Consider the following 18,325-nt stretch of genomic DNA (forward strand, 5'->3'; position numbering starts at 1 on the left):
AAGTAACTATAGTTTTGAATTCTTCCCATAGTATCCTTGCACGCCTTTTGCTTTCATATGTCGCTCTATCTTTGACAGGAGGCAATTGTGCCAAATCTTCGACCAATATCATAGATATACTTGAAAAATATTTTAATACACATATTCAACACTAGGTAAATGTGTTAAAAATGTAGATCTATTATTCTAAGAAAGTTAAATGTTAATCATACTTCCAAAACTTTTATGACTATTTTATGGAAATGCTTGTCGAAGACGAGAGTCTATGTTTTCAAGTAACATCTCTCCCAAGAAGCTCATTTCATCTATTAATATGTACTTTATGTGAGAAATTTCCTCTTGGAAAGTCATAAGTCTTGTCCCTTGTAGCTCACTGAATTCTTTTATTGGAATTCTCAACTTAGAATGAATCGTCGATGCTCCAATGTTGAATGCTGCAACTCCTGTTGGTGCAAGTAGAAGTAGAGTAGAGTGTTGTGGAGAGGCTGCATTTTCTAATGTTTGACTTATTGCACCGATCAAGTATGACTTACCCGTTCCTGTTGTGCCTTGAATTATCATATATAAGGGTGATACATTTTGATATGTATGATAGTGGGACATTATAATGTTGACTGCTTTGTTTTGTTTGTCATTTAGGTTTCCATAGTCCACACATTGTGGTATGTCATCATGAATAAGACAACCATTATTTCTAATTATGTTAATAAAACTTGTAGCTTCATTCGTGTATTGTTCACCTTGAAATTCTTGACACCAGACTGTCCGTCGATCTATATCTCTTCTCCCCAACATATCTATTTCTCAAACTTGCATAATCTATCCATGATGAAGTCTAGATAAAATTTCCCATTCATTCTCTGTGGCAGTACCTTGGGCATTGTTGTCTTCAGATTCTGAATCAACCTCATTTTCACTATTTTCAATATCTCCTCTCCTTTCTAGGTGCCATTGATTATATCTAAAGTTGTCCCATGTTGCAACTATTGATTCATCATTGTGGCCAATATCTATGTGAATTTCATGAAAAGGCTTATAGAGAAACAATTCTGAAGAGCAAAAATCAATCCATTTTTCTGAGTGACGTGTAGGAATTGATTGAAATCTAGGAAATACTCTTACAATAGCAGCGACTTTCCTTGGACTCCATTTGTTCTCTCCTCTTCTTTTTCTATTATATATCCATGATTTTGCAGCATCAATAAGGCACACAGCTTCCAAAAATTGTGGCATGTTCCTATATGTATCGATGAAAGATATGGTATGTTCTTCATTGTCATCATCAGTATTTAAGTCTACGCATTTGAATACTTCCCTTGAAACATTTAAGTTGACAAATGTTCTACTGCTTTGTACCAATGGAAGTTCTAGTAGCATGTGACTTGTTTCTTGGGCTCCAATATCCCTTTCTATTAGTGTTTCGGTAAGAAGCCTTCTATATGCTTTTGCTGCTAAATCATCAAGATTTTCTACATTTGCTAATCGTAATAACATTTGATGGTATGCTTCTGAGCTTTTTTCAGCTTTGGCTGCATACTTTGCAATATATTTAGTTACAGCATGTTTTGACATAACAGGTTACCAATCAATATTTGCTCTCCATAGTTGGAGTATGTATCAATTATATGAGTTAACTCTGCCATCGTTTCTGAAAGGCTCAAATTTCATTTCACCACTTTCTGAGTCTTTATAAATTCTAGAAGCTTCTAAATTTAACGGCCATGGGGCATTATACCTATATGTCATTCACATATTTTATTAGTAAACAAAGTAATATATTCAAGATAGACAATATTTACATTTGAAATGAATAAAATTGGTTAGGAAATATTTACCTGCAAACCAATTTCCCTTTTTTTTTGCGTAGACATGCACCCTCTCGACACATTGTGTGTCTTTGAACAGTATTCAAAATCTCATCATAGTCATCATGGAGAGAAGTTTCTACCAGTTGTCTTGTGTTTTTTAGACATGGGTGTAGATTGAAATTTCGATATACCTAGAATGTGGATTAAAAATTGTCAATCTCTATTTATACTTATTTTAAACTGTGTATAATATGAAAAGGGCTTGATTTGCTAATTTATTGTAATAGTACCTGTATGTTTTGAAGGTGTGTGTCTTGTCGAGGGTTACATGCATGAACTAAATCGTGTAGATATGATTCAGCATAGTACAATTGATCTGGATTATTCCAATCAATATTATCCATATTTGGTGCTCCATTTAACCATATAAAACCATGCACATGTGCGGATCCCCTATGTTGCCATTCGTATCTACACCAATAGTCTTTGACATTCATGCCCTTGTCGAGGATCTCTTTCCTAAAAGTTGAGTATCGTGAATGCATGTATTGTGAAACAATGTGAGGATAGTCGATGACATTTTGTTTTCTCCATAGTTGTGCTTCTCGTGGATTGCTTGGTGGTGTTCCGGGCATCAATGCATGTAAATCTGGCCAGTACAAGTCTGCTGCACTTAATGTGAAAAATATTGTCGGTGTTCCAATTTGGTGAAGCATGTTTATTAATTTTGCTCGACACTTTGTCCAATAAGATCTTTTTCCCCTTAAACTGGTTCCAAATCGCATCAATCTATCTACTAGATGCGAATGTGGTGTGTTGTCCATGTGTTCACGCAACTCCTGTATTGTGATTGGCATTTCGTGTAGACTTCTTTTTACACAAACAGCTGTGGAGCTATGCGCTCGATGTCTCATAATCATGTTCATCATATAATAACGAAATCTTGGATGCTTACCAAATCTATTATCTCTGTATCGTAGGAGGTGCTTGGCAAATTCATGTAGATGCAATTTCCTTAGTCTCGGTTCCAACCAATCACATTTACCATTGGGAAATAAAGATGGGAAAGTCATGTTGAGCAATCTTGGCGTTGTATATTCATTTATGGGAGATGCACCGATCATGGGCCAATCCATCATTGTTGTTTGGTCTACATTAGGATTGTTGACCCATGCATGAATCAACTCCATTTCCCTTTGGGCATTTGGTGGTTTGGATGCCATCGACGTTGTATGCTCTATTATGTTTCTCTCATCTGTCTCCATAAGGGGGCCCACAAAAACAACTTCATTTCTATCAGGATCAAACTCCATATGCACAGTTCTTAACTTGTTAAAAACATTATGATTTAAATTTGGCGGTATATTATCTAGAGCATTTTCATCAATAATTACATTAGAGTAAAACTTATCATGTTGAATTTTGTATCATAGGGCTGTGTAGACACAATATTTATTTACTGTGAAATTATAGCTTGTCCCACATTGATCCTTTCTGCGAACTACAATCAATGGAAGATCTTTAACTAAATGTGGCAATTTTTTGGCCATATTTTCAATGTTCTATGGAAAGCTTATTGTGTGTCCTTTGTATTTGAACTAACCACCAGTTGCATGTGTCACTTGCAAAATTGGGCTAACACATGCAATTAGCATTTCTTCCACTTGAGATAAATTTGCCAATTCTATTGGTTGGGCCCGGGATCCATATTATTTTCACATGAAAATCTGTGGTTGCCTTTTTCTTGTCTGCATCTAGTACAAATAGGCCCTTGGGGACTGCGGGAGACATTGATTCCAATATAAGATTCTTGACAAATATGGCACATTGTTGGTGATGCCAACCTATCTAATTTATTACGAAATGCCATTTGAAATTTCATGAAATCAGTCTCTAGTAATTTACTGGCATTTGGGATGTCATGTTCAAATGATTCAGTAGTGAATTGTTGTCCCTGTTGATTTACATTTTCAGGTGTTTCTGCAACATGTTCTGTTGAACTTGGCCCTTCCTCTTCTACATTCCTTTGAAAAGCTACTTTGTGCACATTCATTTTGATATTTTCATGATCCCTGATTTGTTGTGTTTCCCCTATTTGGGGATTACTTTTTACTCTTGCCTCAGTATGTATAGGACACACCTCAACATAATTTTGATCTCTTATGACTTCTTGTGAGTGAGCCTCCTCAGATATGCGTTGACGTGTATTTCTATTTATGTTTCTATGTTGCTCATAATGAGAGCAATGCTCATGTATTTGATTGACTATATTCCTATTAACATTTTCCTCTAGTATTGTTTCACCTTGTAACTGTTCATTTGTCATTTCTGCTATATGTTTAGCACATCTTTCTCTATCTTCTTTATTTATTTGGCTTGTAGACTCATCCATTTGAGCATCTATCACTTGTTGCATACGTCACCTACGATATTCTCATTGATATTCTCTCTATTGTTGTTTTCTTTGTTCTTCAGTCTCGAAGAAGTGTTTCCTTGGTCGAACCATAGCTAATGTATCAAACACATAGAGAACTTAAATAAATCGAAAATATACAAATAAATATCATTTGATAGTATTAGAAATAATAAATTAAAAATAAAAATTCTAAGAGGAGTGAAGACAAAAATATATGAAAAATGCATACTTTTATTATAAATGCTGGAAACATAGCTCAATAAAAAATAATTAAATGCATCTACATGCCTATTCCTCTTTTGAGTAATATCAAATTGAAGATTGCAATAATGTGCTTATCTCATTATAGATTTAACTAAATAAGTGAAGAAAACACTTAATGTTTAAAACTATGTTGTTAGACTAATTTGATCTTTCGTGAAGTTGATAAATCCACCTTACATAAACCTTGTACGTTGTTCTTTGTACTGAACTTCTAATTGTGATATCCATAAATTTGATTCCATGTCTAAACCTTCTGAGTGAGTAGTAGTTAGAGTGTTATCCACATCTTCCTCTACCCAATTTATATTTAAATTCAGTGGATTCCTTCATCCATTATTCCAAGTTTTTTTAATGTCAGCAATATTTTGTTTTTCCCACAATGAATATGATAGCTCATTTAATAAATATTCGCTATCAAAAAAAGTACTTATTAATATCACTATTATAAACTCATGATTTCAGTATTATTTTTTTATTTATGACTTATGGGTTGATTTTTTCAATAGTAACGTTAAAGAGTAAATATGAGTACGTGTAGTGCATTTTATTAAGAAATACAATATCGGATGAAATATAATATATTCATACAAAAAATTATTTTTATATTTAATAAATACAAAAAAGTATCTTGTACATTAATAAGTACAAAATTTTATTTGTATTTTAATAAATACAAAATCTTATCTGTATTTCCAATACAAAATTGTTGCTTTCAAGCTACTACAAACATTTTTGCATTACATTTCCTTGAGAAATTGTTGAATGTATTCGACTTGTTGAGTAGAGCAATGCATTTTATCTATATTTTCAATACAAAATTGTTACTTTCAAGCTATTGCAAATATTTTTGCATTACGGGTATGTGCAGGATCATGGTGTGCCAAAACAGGCCCTTAAGTGGCAATGAAATTTCAAAAAATCAGAGTTTTGCAACTTGACATGAAAAATTGAATAAGTTATGAACATTATTTTTAAAATGTGTAAGAAGAAAATTTATAGAAAATTGAATGTAGTTTTTAAGCTACTATTTGTTTTTTGAAAAAAAAATTTCTATTTGATGAAAATTTCAAATTTCAATGCAGTGGTACAAAAATTTCAAGAAAAAGATAAGAAGTAGGTGTATGTCTGACCACCCTAATCACAATCAAATCATAATATTTTTTTATAAGATTTACAATATAAGTATTAGACTCATGTCCGGATGTGAGACATATTTTTTTATAATTTTTTATAAAGTAAATAATTATTTATGAATTTTTTACTACAACTTTTCAGAAATTCAGAAACTCCTACGTCTGACCACCTTAACTTGGTCAAAACCTTATGAAATTCAATTTTTTTAAATTTTTCCCTATAGTAGACGAAGCATAGGATGTGACGCATGTTTCAGATTCAAAAAATGTTATGCGGTTTGAAAGTTATGAGTATTTTTCAATCAGTATATCAATCAGGACTTTTATCAGAATTCAAATAGAAAATAAATAATAATTATTTATTAAAGTCAAAATAAGAAAAGCCTTATATTGTTGGAAAGCTGAGAACGTCCTTAAAAAATTCAATTCATTTTATCAATTTTGGCTATAAAAAAAGTCGTCAGCCACCAGTGTAAAGTCTAGAAAATCAAGGAATACTGAAAAACAAGTTTTTTCAGTTGACTTTCCAAGCTTGTCACTTCCAAGCCAAATCCCAAAGCAAACCCAAACCTAAATATGGAGGGAAAAATTTATGTTTTAAAATCGGATATCGGATAAAATCGGATATCGGATTTTATTGGATAAAATCGAATATCCGATTTTTGAAAAAAAAAATATATATATTTTAGTAAATTGGGCATAACTTTTGCGTTTTATATCAAAATTTTGATTTTTTATAAGCGTTGGAAAGGTAATTAAGAGATCTATGATACAGAATAGGTATATTTTCAATTATTTGTTTTACAAAATAATTATAATTCATTTAAATTCATCCTTCATTTTTAAAACATAAAAAACTCATAACTTTTTCATATGATTTACCTATTGCATGAATTTTTGTAACAATCATCTCAAAATAAACTAAATAAGTAATTAATTAATAATAGAAAATTTATGAATTTTATTGAGTTCGATAAATTTTGATAAACCATGTTATCTATGTTTGTTCCTTTCTCCACATCCCTCTCCTAAACCTATCACACCACCTATTTGTTTCTTCCTCCCTCTCTTTTGTCCATATTTATACATCTCTCTCTAGACCTATATCTCTAACTATCAATGAATACATCATTAAATCTCTCAAGCTCTAAAAGGTGCTTATATTTCTACCTCTTCATAATTTCCTCCTCTATGTCACTCTCGCTTCCCTAAGATCTAGACTAGTCTCTCTGTATTTCATTCTCATCTCTAGCAACAAAATTCAGAGGGGATAAGGAGAGGCATAGGGAAGTATCAAAAAAAGGAGAGGGGGAGAGAGGTGAGAAGGAGAGATTAATTGGGGGGAAGAGAGAGTGTGAGAGAGAGAGAGAGCTATAGGTAATTAGGTGGAAGGCGGAGAGAGAGAGGGGGTGATTGGGGTGAAGAGAGAATGAGAGGGATAGTTTGAGATTATTAGGGGGTAGGAGGAGAGGGGGAGAGGGGAAAGTATCAACAAAGAGAGAAGAGAGATGGGGACAAAGGTGAAGAGAGACATAAAGAGTAATTAGGGGGTGGGTAGAGGGGGAGAGGGAAGTATCTATAAACCCATAGGAGAAGAGAGGTGATCGAGGGTAATTGAGGAAAAGAAACAATGTGAGAGATAATATGGTGTCCTAAAGTGTCATATGGTGTCAGGTGAACTCACAATAATGGTTCCCACTTTTTTGCCACTTTTGACAATGAGATGTACATTTTTAAAATAATCTTCAACTTCCGACAAATATAACTTTTAAACTATTAAAAATTTGAAGATGATGTAAATTAGTGATTTCTAGCATTTTGTTTGTAGATTCTATATACATTTTTTTCAAATTTTTTTGAAGGATTTTTAAAAAAAATTTCCATCTCCCTCGAAAAGTAGTTTTTTACAGCAAACTACAATGTGCCTCCCGAAATGCATAACTTTTTTTCTATAAATGATAAAAACTCAATTCTTTCGAATTTTGGTTTGTAACATCAATATCCAGGGCTTGCATTTGGTTTTATAGTGATATGTTCCATATTTTTCATTTTATAAAGTTTTGAAGTCCGACTAGTCATAATTCAAACATAGGTTTATGTTTGAACACATAACTTGTTCTATATAAATCGAAAGTCAATTTTTTATTTTTTCTTAGAAAGAAGACATCAATACCAAGGGCATAGATATTTTTCAGAATTTTTTTGAATTAGTTTCTTATTTTTCCCAATGCGTTGAACAGAGAAGTTCATGTTCGGTGAAAAACCAATTTTTCATAAAATTAAAAAATCAAGAACATAATAAATTCAAAATATAACAAAATTATACTCGTTGGAAAGCTTGCTTTGAGTACTACCATCTAATATTTTTGGGTTATCAAGATTATTTCATTCGTGCATTGAACCAGAGCTTCGAAGTCATTAATTCTTCAGAACTCTGAAATTTTTTGGGAGAAACTTCTAATTTTGCGGGTTCGAACAAACACGAGTTCGATCGGATTGGGTTCGCTTGAACCAAAAGGGGTTCAAGTGAACCCCCATTCGCTTGAACCAATGAGCTTGATTTTGGCATGCACATTTTTGTAACTGTCATGTTCGAGCGAACCCAACAATTTTTAACTGTCCGTTTTCGTTAGAACTTGGGCTGACGCATTTTTCATTTTTTTTTTCATTTGTGGAATCGTATAAATGTCCATAATTTTTTTTCGCTTTTTATCACCCAAATGATTAAAATAATTTGCATTTTTGGATGAGAGAAGACATTTGAAAATTATTTTGAAGGCAATAATTTGAAGGTTTTTTGTAAAAGCATGGGGAACAAGAAGAGAAGGCAAAATAAGACTTCAAGGAATTATTCTCCTGAACGGAAGAAAGATATCGAGAACAAAGAAGACAAAGATATCATGATGCAAGTATGTATTTTTAATTTTATTTCTATTTAATTTAATATGTATTACATATCAATTAATTAGAATTCAATATTTTTTATCTAATATTTTTAATAGGATTAAAAATAATTTTGTTTTAATTGGAAAACATAATTAATTTGAGATAATAAATGTGTATTTGCAAATTTCAAATTCCATCAACTTGCTTGTTGTGTAATTGCATTTTTCTCATATATAATTAAGTTCATTTATAATAGATAAGACCTATTTAGTCATAAAATTAATAAGACCTATTATGTCATAATTTCTAGGTTCTAAATTATATATATTGAATATTTAATCTACATGTACAAGTAATTTCATGTGATAGGTCCTTTAATATCACATAATATATATGTCTTAAGGGTAGTTAAGTATATTAATTGTGAAATGTTTTTTCAAATGTGGTCATACTGATTTTAATAATAAGGCCTATTAGGACTATTACATTGATTATAGGTCTTAAATGTGACATAAATTTATAACCTATTAAACATGTTGAATAATTTAGGTGAACTATTTATATTCAACTTCACGTACATGCAAAAACATTTCAGATTAGGAGATCTATTATGCAATAATAGGTCTTAAATATACACACATGTGACAAATTATAGCCCACTTACATTATGGTCCATAACAAATTAATATGAGGTCACCTAAGTTATCGTATGCATGCATCAAAATATTTGTACTTTTAATTTTCAAAATTGGAATTTCTAATTTATCAAAATTTTATTTTATGTGTTAAATTAGTGCTCAAAATTAGAGATTGAACTTTAATCCTAACTTGAGAACAAATTGAACTTTAAACCTAAACAGGTAATTTAATTAGAGTTATAACAATAAGGTCCTAAAAGTATTTAAATTTAATAAACCAAATTGAATGGGCTAATTTTAACATGTAAAGCTTTAAGCCAAATTCACCCCTATTCTTAATCCTAATTGAATAATCTCTGATTAATTCAAGAACCCTACACAAACTCTTAACTTATGTGCAGAACGGGCAAACGAACCTATTGAAGAACACAATATAGTTGATGAACATAGGGAGGAGATTGTCCAAGTTGAACCAATGGAGACCTTTGAAGGAGAGGGATCAGGCTCCTTACCTCCTACCACTGATATGGATGAGCATACTGTGGATCTAGCTAAACAGGTGAAGAGAAATATTTCTTATAAAAATTTAGATCATTTACTTGAAATGGATGTGGATGAGTTGAAACATCTCAGTGAAGAACCTAGACATACTAAAAGGAGGTCAATGAATAAAAGTGGAAAAGAAATAATGTCGTATTTCAACAATCTTGATACTACACTAGAAAAAGCTCAATTGTTATCAATTGTACTTACTCATAAAGACTTAATAGATCCAATGAAATTGTTGGGTATAGATAAAACAAGTCAAAAGAGGAAATCTTCTCAGCTACAAAAATCTATTGTTGATAATGTTAAGAAAGGTTTGGTGAACATTGGTAAAAAATCTCGAAAACTAGATAAGACCATTTCAAGAAGAGTGATGTTGACATCTTTATTAAATGAAAGATTGCCTCAAAAAAGACAAATCTCTTCACTATCATCTGAGTTTGGTTTTAGTAGAAGGACAATATCTAAATATGTTAAAAGGAGAAAGATTTTGGATGATACTACCTCAGAAGGGAATTGGGCAATTATGTGTAGAGCTCCTCATTCTGATAGAATTGAAGATGTTGTTAGGAACTTTGTGACAAGTTTTTGGAATGATAATACTCGCCCTTCATCAAATAGTAGAGATGTTATCAAGCAAAGGATTGGTCCTAATCGTTATGATCTCCATGTAAAACATTGGATAGACACAACAAAACATGAATTGTATGTATTGTTTACTAAAACAAACCCTCATATAAAGATTGGACAAACCATTTTTGAACAGTTAAGGCCATATTATGTGAAGTTAAACAAAGTTTTCGAAACTTGTTGTTGTCGTTATCACAACGAATTTGACTTGTACTATCAGGTGTTTCGAAAGATTAGAGAAGATAATGATGGTTATGAAAATGCTCCTCCTAAACGAACAAGTCAATTCATAGCATCCATCTTATGTGATAAATCAGATGATAATGCAACCGGTCAAATAAATTGCATAAGAGGAATTTGTGGAACGTGCGGGGACTTGGCTAAATTGCCTTTGAGAGATGAAGATACTGACATGAGGAAGATGGTAAATTGCAAGAGTTACAAGTACAAAAAATTTGAAACAAAATTTGGAAAGGAATCTACAAGACTAGATTATGTAGAAGAGGAAATACTTATTGGAACATTTATGGAAAATTTTCGTAAGTTGATAAAACCATACATATGCCATGGTTTTTTTGCCAAGTGGCAAGCAGAACAATTTAAAAGATTAAGAGACACTTTCCCACTTGGAACTATTTTATTTGTAGTTGACTTCGTAGAGAATTACTCTTTTGTGCATCAAAAAGAGATTCAATCAGAGTATTACTTTTCAAATCAAACCACTATTTTCGTGCATGTGTATTATCGACATGCACAGATGAATTTGGATGGTGTTGATAGTACATTTGAAAATCATGTCATTAAGAAAGAGTACCACTTCTATATCAGTGATGATAAGGAGCATGACACACTTTTTGTACAACATTGCTTTAAGTTTTTTGAATATTTGAAAGATAGAGGCATAACAATAGTTAAACATTTTGTTTGGTCTGATGGATGTGCGACACAATTCAAATCTTCGAGGCCATTTTATGCACTATGTAGATATCATCGAAATGACAAAATACCACATGTTTGGAGTTTTTTTGAGAGTGGTCATGGAAAGGGTGAACATGATGGTGCAGGGGCTTGTATCAAATGTGCTCTAAGAAAGCATCAAATAAAGTACATAGGAGAATGTATAGAAAATGCACATGATGTTGTTGAATGGTGTAAGAAACACTTTGAGCAACCTAATTATCCTGGGGAATCATCATCAAGAACATATAAGCCCATTCCATAAAGAGTGTTTTGGAAGATAACCGGTACATGTTCTCTTTTAGTATTTTATATAATTTTTTTTAATTTAACAACTTGATCTACATGTACATTCTTGTACACATGTACATTTTACAGATGTGGATAGAAAATCAATGCATGGATGCAAGAGTGTGGAGAGGACAAGATCTTTGCATTGTGTCATGAGTACAGATAATCGCCCATGGACATTATACACTAGAGATTATTCATGTTTTTGTTCTGAATGCATTTTCAAAAACTATGTTGATTGCAAGAACCAAGTGCTTGGATATGTTAGTGAATGGAAAATGGTGCCACTAGATGTTTTTGACACATACGAGGATTCAAATGAGGATGAAAACTTTGAAGACATTCCTTTGATTTCTGGTGATTACGATCATATTTCGGGATTGATTAAAAAAGGTATGTATACATGACGTACACATGTAAACATTTCCTTAAAAATGACATATAACTTAGAATTTATTTAACTTGTGCCAAATTGCAGGAGATATTTTTGTAGTCATAGCAGAAGATGGAAATATAGAAGGTGTTAGTTATTATTTATTGTGTTGCACAGAAGAGAGAAAGAAGTTATCAAAATCTGAGATGAGTGATGGAATGTCATTTCCCACAGGTTTGAGTTCTGATTTGAATATGTACATACATACAAATCGCTTGTGTGAAATTTTTTAATTTCTCACGTTTCTTATATACATGTACATGCAGGATCAGTTGTAGTGCAAGGGACATATTTCAAACAAGTTAAAATTGTTCAACATGGGATTCATTTCACTGAATACTAAATTGATAACAAGGTATATCAGTATAGTCACTTGGTCATTGCTGTTGGCCTAATTCTTCAAACAGTTCCACGTCAAGGGCGGTCTCAAAAGTGGAGACTAGATAGTGAAGATCATGACAAAATATTAAGTGTTATTGAAGAGCGTTGTGAACCACTTGATGTGGTATGAACTATATATACATTTAGTAATCCACATGAATTGAATTTTAATGTACAAGTTCAAGATAAATTCTAGATCTCAAGTAACTTGTTTTGAAACTAAAGGATAAATATTTTTTAAGTTTATTTATACATTATATCAAATTAGGATGTATAAAAATGTGCATGTTTAATTGTATGTAATTGTATTTGTATTTAATTAAAAAATGCATATTTAAATTAGAATGTAATATGTACATTTGTAAAATTGATATATTTAATATGGAATTAGGACATGTACATGTTGTGAACTATTTAACTACAATATACATACCTAGAAGCTCACATACCTACAAATATACATACCTATGTAATATACATGTACTGGATGTGAACTATTCAATACATGACCTATTAAGCTTAGTTTGTTCATTTCATACATACTCTTTTGTTTGAAAATCAAACATGTATAATCATACATACTCTTTTGTTTGAAAATAAAACATGTATTTAAATCTAATCTAATCAAACATGTATAAATCTAATATAATCAAACATGTATAATAGATGATCAAACACAAAGCAGGTATAAAGAATAATCTAGAGTCTAAACAAGTCGTTGTACATGCATGAAATATACAATCTAATCAAACATGTATTTAAATCTAATCTAATCAAACATGTATAAATCTAATATAATCAAACATGTATAATAGATGATCAAACACAAACCAGGTATAAAGTATAATCTAGAGTCTAAACAAGTCGTTGTACATGCATGAAATATACAATCTAATCAAGCATGTATTTAAATCTAATTTAATCAAACATGATGTATATAAATCTAGAATATAATCAAACATGTATAAATCTAATATAATCAAACATGTATAAAACTTATAACATGTATAATCTATAGTGTAAACTCCATGTATAAAGTATAATCTAGAGTCAAACACAAACCAGGTATAAAGTATAATCTAGAGTCTAAACTCCATGTACGTGCATGAATATATATAATATGAAAGTATATAAAAAGATAAATGTAAATGAGCTATAAAGTCTGGAGCAAATCAACAGGGATCATCATGTCGGCTACGAACTGAGTGACCATCTGAGGGGGAGTCCTGCAAAAGTAGAATTTATTTAAATATTAAATATAATATATATATCTCTCTAGACGTGCATGTACATCAAATATATATACCAAAAACCATAACTAACCTATACACTAATAGCATCTAAAGAATCTCTCCTATGCACATGCTCAGAGCTCAAGGAAGGAGTGACATGAGCTAACTGTCAATTTAAGGATTAGTCCACAATCAATTTAAATGATCTACAAATTAAAACTTAGAACTCTAGATTATTTATTAAACATGAGATCTATATATATAGATTTATCAAGTACAAATTTGCAATGTATGTATACATAACTTCTAAAATTTTAAACGCACATGTAAATGTACATACGTGTGTATCACCTGGAGTAGGCTGTATAGTCTGATCCTGTCTCGTGATCATATCAACAACATCACTCGTGCCTGCATATCTCTCTCTAGCTGTACGTATCACTGAGGAGTGCAAGGGGCTAACTAGATGAGTGGGCATCGTGGATGAAGTGTCTGACTATAGTAGCATGTCCATAAATCTAGTATGGCTCAAATCTCTCAGCTAATCCTCAAATGAGTCCAAATCCTCATCTATGGTATGTACCTGATCAGCTCGTATCTCCTCCTCAAATGAATCCAATCGGCCCTCATCTGTGATATGGAGTTAATCAGCTCGTAGCTCCTCCTCTGCAACAACAGAGTGATCTGTAGGTGGGTCAGTGCCTGGAGCATGCGTAGAGTGATGAGAATGTTGTGACTACCTCAGGGTATGCATCGATGCCGTTGTAGCCTTACCATCTCTGAGAATCTCCTCTCTAACATCACCCAATGGTATCCCAAGTCGAGATGAAATAAAACTATAAGCATGTAGTAGGTCCTCGGCTAATACTGCAACATCTGTACATGTCTACTACCTCCGACTATAGTTGCTACCTCATCTAGGGAGGGGATGCCAATAGAAATATACTGATCATCTGCATCTGAAGCCCCCCCATGACTAGAAGATGCATGATCTATGGATGATCACGAACGTGGTCGACTCATCATATATCTGCCCACCCTGTCAGAAGATATGGTGGCTGCTGCTGATGCAATCTGTCCCATCCTATCAATTGCTTCTCTCTGAGAAGCAATCACAACGTGATCTGCTATGGGTGCCATGGCTGGGACTACTGCAAGAAATCTCTGGCCAACAAGGTCCCTGTGTCTAGGTGGAGCTCTATCATGCCTATGATATGCATCTCTATCAGCAATCCTGCCCCTCCCCTGTCCATAATATCCTGGAATATCAAGGTAGTTTGGTTTCATCTGACAATGAACCTCAGCAAATACCTATTGTGAAAAGTATAATGGAATCTAGTCGTTATTAGGATAATGACCATGGGCTGCTAAGAATCATGGGTAAATCAGTGATGCAACCTATGGGTCGATACATCTGGTAACCTGATATCCCCTCACCTTACTCTTCTCCTGATATTGTGGGAAGCATCTCTCCTTGATGGTCTCCTTTGAGACCACCCCCACCACATCAGCAAAAGAATGAGGACCCCTCACCTCACTCCTCAACTGTCTATACATATCCTCTATAACCTCAGGTGAGAATGAGGTATGAGATACTAAGCGGTCCCTCAATGTCTGCAAACTGTCAAAAATGGACGTGCACATACTCTTGTACACGCCATCAGTACGAGGGTCATCTAGTATGGCCCTCAACCTATGCAACTCTCGATCACTGTAATGAAAAATAGTAGCAATGTTGGGCAAGGGGGGATCCTGCTGTGGAGGATCCTGTTGTGGTGGCTCCTGATGTGGAGCCTGCGCAGGTGGATCTCGATCAGGAGCCTGCGAAGGTGGATCCTGATCAGGAGCCTGCGAAGGTATATCCTGGGATGCCATCTATCTAGGTACATGTCCTAAAGTTAAAATAAATACGTAAGCAGAGAGAGAGAGATTATATATATATAAATCTTCATGAGAGAGAGAGAGATGATTTTCATTTTCAAAAAATACATGTAAAAATTTCAAATATTTCAGTGAGAGAGAGAGAGAACATATATTTCAGAGAGATAAAGAGATCTAATGTACATGTACATATTTAAATCTTTGACATACATAAAAAATTCAAGAATAGAGAGATCTAACACATCATATGTTAGGACACTATATTATCCTAAGGGGAGTGTCATATGTATAGTATGATGTTATAAGGGGTCATATGTGACCTACTAAGGGGTCACATATGTGTCAATGCATGCATGACCCCTTAGGACCATGTACGACCCCTTAAGACACTAGAATTCTATAGTATGTCATTCACACTAGGATTCTATAAGGGGTCATATGTGTTAATGCATGTGTGAGCCCTTAGGACCACATATTCAACCCCTTAGGACACATAGGAAATGTCATATGTACAGTAGGATGTTATAAGGGGTCATATGCGACCTACTAAGGGGTCACGTATGTGTCAATGCATGCGTGGCCCCTTAGGACCACATACGACCCCTTAAGACACTATGTGATGAACTAAGGGGTATGTCGTTCACACTAGGATTTTATAAGGGGTCATATGTGGGTCTAACCACATATGACCCCTTAGGACACTATATGATCCTAAGGGGAATGTCATATGTACAGTAGGATGTTATAAGGGGTCACGCATGTGTTAATGCATGTTGACCGCTTAGGACCACATACGACCCCTTAAGATATTATGTGATGGACTAAGGGGTATGTCGTTCACACTAGGATTCTATAAGGGGTCATGCATGTGTTAATGCATGTGTGAGCCCTTAGGACCACATATTCAACCCCTTAGGACACATAGGAAATGTCATATGTATAGTAGGATGTTATTAGGGGTCATATGTGACCTACTAAGGGGTCCCGTATGTGTCAATGCATTTGTGGCCCCTTAGGACCACATACGACCCCTTAAGACACTATGTGATGAACTAAGGGGTATGTCGTTCACACTAGGATTTTATAAGGGGTCATATGTGGGTCTAACCATATATGACCCCTTAGGACACTATATGATCCTAAGGGGAATGTCATATGTACAATAGGATGTTATAAGGGGTCACACATGTGTTAATGCATGTTGACCCCTTAGGACCACATACGACCCCTTAAGATACTATGTGATGGACGAAGGGGTATGTCGTTCACACTAGGATTTTATAAGGGGTCATGCATGTGTTAATGCATGCATGAGCCCTTAGGACCACATATTCAACCCCTTAGGACACATAGGAAATGTCATATGTACAATAGGATGTTATTAGGGGTCATATGTGACCTACTAAGGGGTCATGTATGTGTCAAGGCATACGTGGCCCCTTAGGACCACATACGACCCCTTAAGACAATATGTGATGAACTAAGGGGTATGTCGTTCACACTAGGATCTTATAAGGGGTCATATGTGGGTCTAACCACATATGACCCCTTAGGACACTATATGATCCTAAAGGGAATGTCATATGTACAGTAGGATGTTATAAGGAGTCATATGTGACCTACTAAGGGGTCACACATGTGTTAATGCATGCGTGACCCCTTAGGACAACATACGACCCCTTAAGACACTATGTGATGGACTAAGGGGTATGTCGTTCACACTAGGATTTTATAAGGGGTCATATGCGGTTCTAAGGGGTCATGCATATGTTATAACACATGCATGACCCCTCAGAACCACATATGACCCCTTATGACACTATGTGATCCTAAGGGGAATGTCATATGTATAGTAGGATGTTATAAGGGGTCCTATGTGACCTACTAAGGGGTCACGCATGTGTTAATGCATGTGTGACCCCTTAGGACCACATACAACCCCTTAAGATGCTATGTGATGGACTAAGGGATATGTCGTTCACACTAGGATTTTATAAAGGGTCATATGCGGTTCTAATGGGTCACGCATGTGTTAAGACACTATTTGATGGACTAAGGGGTATGTCGTTCACAGTACAATTTTATAAGGGGTCATATGTGGTTCTAAGGGGTCACGCATGTGTTATAACACATGTGTGACCCCTTAGAACCACGTATGACCCATTAGGACACTAGATGTGATCCTAAAGGGAATGTCATACATGTACACTACTATGTTATATGTGATCCTCTATGACCTCCTAAGGGAACATATAGTGTCATATGTGGTCTTAAGGGGTCATGTTGTGCGTGTAATAGGATGTGAAAATGGGTCACATTGTAGAGGAAATTTATTTTGTCTAATTTGTTTAAATTTGTTATCTAAATTTTCTAATGTTTATTTAAATTAATTTTTCTAACATTTTTCTTTTTTTGCTAATGTTTTTCTAAGTTCTAATTTACTACAGGTTAGTTTTCTATGTTTTTCATAACAATTTTTTAAAATGTTGAAAAAAATATACATCTATACAACTATGTAATTTTAAAAACAAATTGACACATTTCAATCAAAACATTAAATTATCAAACATTTTTCTAAAATAATGAAAAACAATAAATTATCAAACATTTTTCTAAAATGTTGAAAAACAACAACTATATACAATTATTTAATTAAAAAAATAAATTAACAAATAAATTATTTACAAATTTAATAAAAAAAGACATTATTAAACCAAACAAAGGGTTATTTTGTGCACCTGATATAACAAAAGTCGAAAACTAAAATAGGAAAGATGCTAACTGCTACAGACAAAGCTCGATGACATGATGCTGACGACTGGTTCAATC

Source organism: Cryptomeria japonica, chromosome 7 (assembly GCF_030272615.1).
Source record: "Cryptomeria japonica chromosome 7, Sugi_1.0, whole genome shotgun sequence".
Classification (NCBI taxonomy): domain Eukaryota; kingdom Viridiplantae; phylum Streptophyta; class Pinopsida; order Cupressales; family Cupressaceae; genus Cryptomeria; species Cryptomeria japonica.